The sequence below is a fragment of the Corvus brachyrhynchos genome, unplaced genomic scaffold (genome assembly GCF_000691975.1).
Source record: "Corvus brachyrhynchos isolate BGI_N302 unplaced genomic scaffold, ASM69197v1 scaffold96, whole genome shotgun sequence".
In the NCBI taxonomy this organism is placed as follows: domain Eukaryota; kingdom Metazoa; phylum Chordata; class Aves; order Passeriformes; family Corvidae; genus Corvus; species Corvus brachyrhynchos.
In genome coordinates, this window is record NW_008238370.1 from 177319 (window position 1) to 184471 (window position 7153).

The 7153-nt window shown below is 58.7% G+C and overlaps 1 long non-coding RNA gene across 2 annotated transcripts in view; it reads left to right on the forward strand.

Moving 5' to 3' along the window:
- Window positions 1-6: 6 nt before the first annotated feature.
- LOC108447156 overlaps window positions 7-7153 on the forward strand; it is a 10762-nt gene continuing 3615 nt past the window's right edge. Inside the window, exons 1-2 of one of the 2 annotated variants that reach the window (XR_001862562.1) lie at window positions 7-2119; window positions 3105-4795. This is a non-coding gene — a long non-coding RNA (uncharacterized LOC108447156). The remainder of the gene's footprint in view (window positions 2120-3104; window positions 4796-7153) is intronic. The other variant, XR_001862563.1, reaches the window with a different exon arrangement.

A 7153-nucleotide genomic window follows, 5' to 3' on the forward strand; every position in this document is an offset into this window, starting at 1 on the left:
TCCTCAGTCCTGGCGGGGAACGCTCCGGGCCCGCATGGAATGAGGGTTTAGGGGTGTGTTTGCAAACCCTCCGGCTCTGCAGCCGCACCTGGGCGCTCCCACAGCGGGCTGGAACCATCACTGAAACCCTTCGGAAGCGCTGACACCTCAATAAAGGCAGCAAAAACCCGTCCCGAGGCGATTTGAGCCGCTGGTAACCCTCAGTGAAATCCCGGGAAAGGCTGGAATTTCTGGACACTCAGAGATGCTCAGGGCCCACTCCGTATCCGGGAATTCCTCAGCTGCTGAGTCCATCCCCGGGCTGGCATCACACCCTCACTGCAGGTGTAGCTGCTGTCTCTCATCCCAGCAGATTTTCCCATTGTTCTGGGGAGGTTTCCAGGATTTTGGGGCAGTCTGTGTCCTGTATAGTCCCTGTCTGTCCAGTGAAGGCATCGGGATGGGCAGGAAAAGGGACGATGATGTTCCCCTCCGGTGGCTTCACCACAGCACCCCAGGCAAAGCTCAGCTGCGGGTGGCAGCTGAGCCTCCTCACACCGTGGGTGTCACCGAGGACCTTCCCCTGAGCAGAATTCCTGCAGATTCAAGCTTGGAAAAGGCTCCTTTCTCCTTACGGGGCTCACGTCCTCAGTGGGGTTTGCCCCAGTCTCATTCCTGGTGGCTCCGTGGGGACAAGGGTTTGTTCCCTGGGGGACACACAGGGCTCTGCTCTTCGCTCACTGAGATGATTTTCCTGCTTCCTTCAGAGAGGGCTGTGCTGGGCGCTGCTTCCCTTCCCCACAGGAAAACCATTCTCCAGGATCCAGAGCTCCTTTTCCCACTCCTAGGTAGGAAAAAGCCCTGAACCAGGGAAGCCTCTCCTTGTCGAATTTTTGCTTTTCCTGAAATGGAAGCAGCGCTTCCAAAGCAAAATAAACTGGACAAGGCTGGAGCTGAGCCCGATTTCTCTCCAGGCAGGTCCCAGCCATCCTGGGATGCAGAAGGGATGGGATTCCAGGGAAACCAGGCAGGGATTGTGATTAGGATTAGGGTTTTGTTGCCTTTCCAGCTCTATTGTCATTGCTGTTGTCTTCCCTGAGCCCATGGAGAGTCCCAGGGCTTGGGGACACCCCGGGGCCTCCTCCCATCCCTTTCTGCTGAGTGACCTTCAGGACGTTGCTTCTTTCCCCCTCTCCTGAGTTTTCCCCCTCCCTGCTGGACTGGGAGATGCTCCATCCCAAAGTGCTGCTGCAACAGGAGATTCCCGTGCCTGGGGCAAAAATTCCCCAAGAGCCACAGCTCCATTTTCCCATCAGGAAAACCCCTCTGGGAGTTGCCCTGGTCCTCAGCAGGATTTGCAGCTGCTGTGTGGCCCGCGGCACCTCCGTGCCCCACTGCCCTTCCAGGGGGCATCAGGCACTTTGGGAAAAGCCTCCTTCCCGTTTTCCCTCCCTGCAGCTCCCGGCTCCATCCTCTCCCCTTCCTCAGGTGCTGGTGCCACTCTCCTCCTCCCGGGGAGTTTCCCAGGATGTGGAGACGCCAGCAATGAACGGCTTTGCTGGAATTCCTCTGGAGATGGGGAACGTTTCCAGTGTCCCAGCAGGTGCCAGCTCAGGGCAAACCCCGAGGCTGCTGATTAAAGGATCCTTTCTGTGGCGCTTACTCTGCTGCCTGCTCTGTGATTGAAATCAATTAACCAGACCCTGTTAATCAGCGCAGGTGAGGCTCAGTGCTTCCCTGTCGGTGCTTGTTCCTGGCTGTCTGCAGGGACCAGGCACTCTTCCCCTCCGGATGGGAAACCGGGAGCATCCTGGGCATCATTTTCATTTAAATCTCCCTTTTTGAGGTCATTCCAAATCCGTGCCCGTGCCCACTTGGGGATAGTCCACAAAAACCCTCCTAGGGCTGGAAAACTCTCCCAGGTGGTGGAGGAGGAAAGCAGCAGGATCAGGATTGTTTGATCCTGCTGAGGAAAGGCCCGGAGCCCGGGCAGCTGCAGAGATTCCAAACCAAGCTGTGCTCCAGAGGGAGGATTGAGGGAGCCACACGGAGCCACCAGCACAGCCTGGGCCTTGCAGATTCCGTGTCAGGCTTTATTTCTTGGAGCAGCAGGATGGATGGACGCCTTGGATGTCTCTCTGTGAGTTAAGCCCCTTCCCAGGATCCCGTGGCTCCCAGGAAAGCACTAGAAGTAGGTTTTGGGGGATAATGGGCTGGGGATGGCTCTGGATCCTGAGCAGTGGAGAAGTTTGGGTGGGAGGGACATTCCACACTGAGATCTTGGCCACCCGTCACCCCGGTGCTTCCAGGACAGCTCCGTGAATCCACAGACAAAGCCCTGGATTTCCCTTCGGGAGGGGTGACACCTCCAGGGACGATGTCCCCTCCCAGTGGGACAAGTGGCTTTGTGGTGCCCATTGACATTTCAGGGCTCCACAGCTTGAGCTGAAACCTGCAGAGGGACTGGGGACGGGGGATGGAGGGACAGGACACAGGGAATGGCTTCCCAGTGCCAGAGGGCAGGGCTGGATGGGAGATTGGGCAGGAATTGTTCCCTGGGAGGGTGGGCAGGCCCTGGCACAGGGTGCCCAGAGCAGCTGGGGCTGCCCCTGGATCCCTGGCAGTGTCCCAGGCCAGGCTGGACATTGGGGCTTGGAGCAGCCTGGGACAGTGGGAGGTGTCCCTGCCAGGGCAGGGGTGGCACTGGGTGGGATTTAAGCTCTCCCAGCCCAACCCATTCCATGCTCCCGGTGGGGTGGAGCAGATTCCAAGCTCAGAGCACATCACTGCCGTCCCCTGAGCAGGTGCGCTCCTCATCTGGGAGAACGAGGGAATTCCCTGCTTTTCATCCATCCCCAGCCTGGCTGCTGCACAATCTCCATCCAGCCACGAGCCTTTGCCCATCCCAGTCTATCCCAGCCTATCCCAGCCTATCCCAGCTGCAGCTGGTCCAAGCTGGGATGTGGCTCTCGCATCAGGCACGTGATAAAACTTTGCGTTATCACCCTGAGAGCTCCGGTTTGAAATGATTCCCCTGGGCAGGGAAGGTTTTCCTGTCAGGAAGAGCCAAAGGGACGTTGGGAATTCCTCTCCTGAACCCCTTTGAGTTCGTCCTCTCCCCACAGGGCTGTCCTTGGCACCGGGAGCCTCCCAAGCTCCATCCGCGTGTGCTGGGCTCGGGATGGGCTGTGTTCCCTGGGGACAGCCCCTCCCTGTCCCCTCCATCCCCTGGGTCAGGGGACAAAGGCCGGGTGACGTTTGGTGCCCTGGAGCAGAACTGGGATGGATTTTCCAGCCGAGCCAGGAAGTTTTGAAAGGAAAAGCAGCAGCAGCAGAACCTGAAATCTCCTGCCCCAAATCCTGGATCCCCCGTGCCGGGAAGCTGCACCCACCCTGCCAGGGAAGCTGCGTCTCCTGGCACATCCCTGGCATCAATTCCAGCCCCGCTGCTTCCTCCCACGCCCCGACTGTCACCGGGAGTCACCCCAAGCCACGCGGGACCCCTCGTGCCCAGCGCTCCCGGGGTTTGGAGCATTAAACCCAACTTTTGTGGGGTTTTATCCCTTCGGGGGGTTCAGGATCACGCTGAGGGGGTTGATCCCAATGGAAAAACTTCCTCCCTCTTCCCAAAACCACCGAGGAGACGCATCCCGGGCTCAGCCCCTCCGTCAGTTCGGGCACCGGAGGGCACTGAGCACCGCGGGCATCGGGAGCCGCCGAGTCCCTCCTGCCCCTTCCTCCGGCCTGGGAGCGGAGCGGGCACATCCCGAGACTGCTCCTGCCCCACCCCATGGAATCCGTGCCCATCCCGGGCCCTTCCCTGGAATTACGGCCCCTTCAGTGCGGGGAGCACGGGCAGAGCTGCGATTTCTGGGGCTGGGGCCGGAAAAAACAACGAAACCCCTCAGGATTTGTGGGGTTTGAGGTCAGACAGCTGCAGAGCAAAATCCCCTTCACCTGCCAGGGCTGGAGCCGGTGGGAATCAGGGGTGGGATCCAGTGGGAATCAGGAGCTGGAGCTGATGGGAATCAGGGGTTGGATCCAGTGGGAATCAGGGGCTGGAGCCGATGGGAGTCAGGGGGTGGATTCACTGGGAAGGGATTGGATCCAGTGGGAATCAGGGCTTGGATCCATTGGGAATCAGGGATTGGATCCAGTGGGAATCAGCAGCTGGAGCAGGTGGGAATCAGGGGTTGGATCCAGTGGGAATCAGGCCTGGGCTGCGCTCCACGAACCTGGCAGCTGTTAATTGATGTTAATCCCATCAATGCAAATCATATTAAGCTCCCTGGACCTTTCCCAGTGGCAGCGCCGATAATTCCCTATAAATCAAATTTAGCGGCCCATAAACATTGGAACATCCCACAGCCGTTTTCACCCTCCTAAAAACCCATCAATTGCTGCCTGCCTGGATTAGAGGAAATAAATTCGGGAATTTATCTCCCTGCCACGATCATGGATGAAACCACATGAAAGAGACACTTGGAAGCTGCTTTTGTGTTGATTGTTACGGAGGTGCTGCTCCCTGGCTCCTTCAATCCACTCGGAATTGGGGATAATTGAGGGATTTGAAGTCCTTCAATGCCTAAATGATGGAATTGTTGCTTCTCCGAGCCCTCAAACATCTGTGGGAGCAATTTTGGTGCAGGTGAGGAGAAAAAACCACCTCGGAAGGATCAGTGTTTGGAAAGGAGAATAAATCCCTTTATTTTCTCTTTTTAGGGATGAGGGGAAAGGAGAAAGGATCTGATGGGGGAAGAAAGAGTTTGTTCTGTTCAGCTCCTCGAACAGAAGACTGGGAAGTGTTTTTATTCCGGTGGGTGCATCCCTGGGAGAGCTGAACATCCAGAGGGATAAGGAGCAAGGAGGGAGGGAACGGGGGGAGGAATGAGGTGATTCCAGCAGGGGGAGGTTCAGCACATCTGAAGGAAGAGTTGGGATTTCCTGCGGAGCCCGGATGCTTTGGGAGCCGCTTCGTTCCCACAGGATTTACGGGAGTGGTGCCGGGAAGGTCTCGAGGTTGAACATCCCTAGGATGAGGAGAAAGGTGGGGACCAGGAGACTTCAAATCCATGGGATGTGCCTGCCTGGTGTGATTGTCCTCGCAGCAGGGACAAGGCTGATCCTCCTGGACCTCAATCCATCCTTCCCCAGACATGCTGCTGGCTGGTGGGATGTGCTCTGCAGGACATGAGCGTGGGGACGTCACCTCCTTAAGGGACGGCCACTGGTGGCTTTCCCGGCCATGAGGTCACGCAGGAGCTGCCGGTGGCCCCGTGTCCCTCCGCCTCCCATCTCCTCTGCTTCCTCTCCTCCCGGTTTTCCCTCCTCCTCCCGCCTGGCCAACGTTGGAGCATCTCCCCCGTTCTTCTGCCCCTCTCTGCTCCCTCCACCTCTCCCCAGGGGCTGCTCCGCTGCTCCCGTTCCCGTGTTTCCATGGCATTGTCTCCCCAGCTCCAGGCTCCAGCGCTGTCACCCCTGGAATGTCCCTGCACGGGAGCGCTGCTGTCCCCTCCCCCTCGGCATGGACGCCCCGAGTGAAGCGGCCGCCAAAAACCCCTGGAAGCCTCAAATCTTGGTGTGGTCGCCCAGGCTGGGGACCAAGGCCCAGGGAAGGGGTGGCCAGGGCTGGTGGCTCGTGCCTGGCTCAGCCGCGGTTGGGTTTCGCAGGGATGTCACCCTGGATGGTGGCACCTCATCCCTCGTCGCTGTGCTCGGGGCAGGGAGGGACTGAGAGGGTTCAGAACTTGGATTTATCCTTTGTTTCTGTTCCCAGAGCGCTGAAGTGGCTCCAGGGGGATTTTTGCTCAGGGAAATATCCAGGGATCCTTCCCTCGGCACAGCCGGGGGTGGGACAATATCCAAGGGCAGGACACGGCGGCCCCAGGGGAGCGTCGGGATGGGCTCAGCTGGACCGTGTGGGACCCCTCCCGCTGGTTTGCAGGGAATTTGGGATTTTCCTGGGACGTCTCAGTGCTGTGTCTGGAAATTATGGCGAGAAAAGGGAGGGATCCTGCACTGCCACGGAGCACGTGGAGGGGATGGATGGGGAAAAAAAAAAGAATCAGGATCCAGGATTTGTAACCAGGGAAAAGCACTCCGCGGGAATGGAGCTGCAGGAATCCCCAGCGGGGCTGAGCCACAGCTCCGGGAAGGGTCTCTGAAGGATCTGAGCCCCCTCCACCAGCCTGGATCTCCCTGGATCCCTGGAAGTTCCCTGTCCATGGATCTGGGTGTTCCTTAGGGACCCTTCCAAGCAAACCACTCCACACTCTGCGATTCCATGCGCTGTCAGCCTGCAAAAGCTGGCTTTTCCCGCAGCCGAATCCCGCTTTTCCCGGGATCAGATAAACCCTCCCGCCAGCGCAGATGGAGCTGGGAAGCTGCTGGATGCTGATCCCTGCGCCAGCACTGCCCGCAGCGCTCGGGGCTCTGGCACGGGCTGATCGCCGGCTCCTCTATCCCGGTGTTTAATCCCAGTTTTAAATTGGAAAAACCAGGGCTGGCCCCACGGCGGGGTGTCCCCGCTGTCACCTCCCGCCGCGGGAGGCCTGGCTTTGGTGTCCTTCAGCTCTGATTGATTGATTGCTGTTAATGAGCGCTAATTGCCCCGCTAATGACTCCTCCGCATGTCCCGGCTGCTCTGGCTCATCCCGACAGCCAGGCAAGGAATGCTCGGAGCCGAAAGGTCGGGAATGGGAGCAACATCGGGACGGCTTCATCTCCTGGGCTGCTGTTTGCCAGGGGCTGTTCCTGCATCCCACCGGCTCCCGCTCCATCCTGCGGCACCTCCTGGCTGGATACGCGGTGGGCTCTTCCCGTGGGCTTGGAATTCCGGCGAGTCCTGGCACAGGGAAGCTCCCTGGAGCAGCACATGGAGGGATGGTCCCATTTTCTGCTGTGTGATCATTGCAAAATGGAAGAGAAAACGAGAGGGAATTGGATCTCCATGGATTTCATATTTTTCAGGAAGGGGCTCAACAAGTTCTGGAGCCATGGAATGGTTTGGGTTGGAAGGGAACTTAAAGCCCATCCAGAGCCACCCCCAGGGACACCTCCCACTGTCCCAGGGTGCTCCAAGCCCCGTCCAGCCTGGCCCTGGACACCTGTGGGTCAGGAGGGGCCGGATCCCACCTGGCCACAAACAGCCCCGCGCCAGGAGGGGCCAGATCCC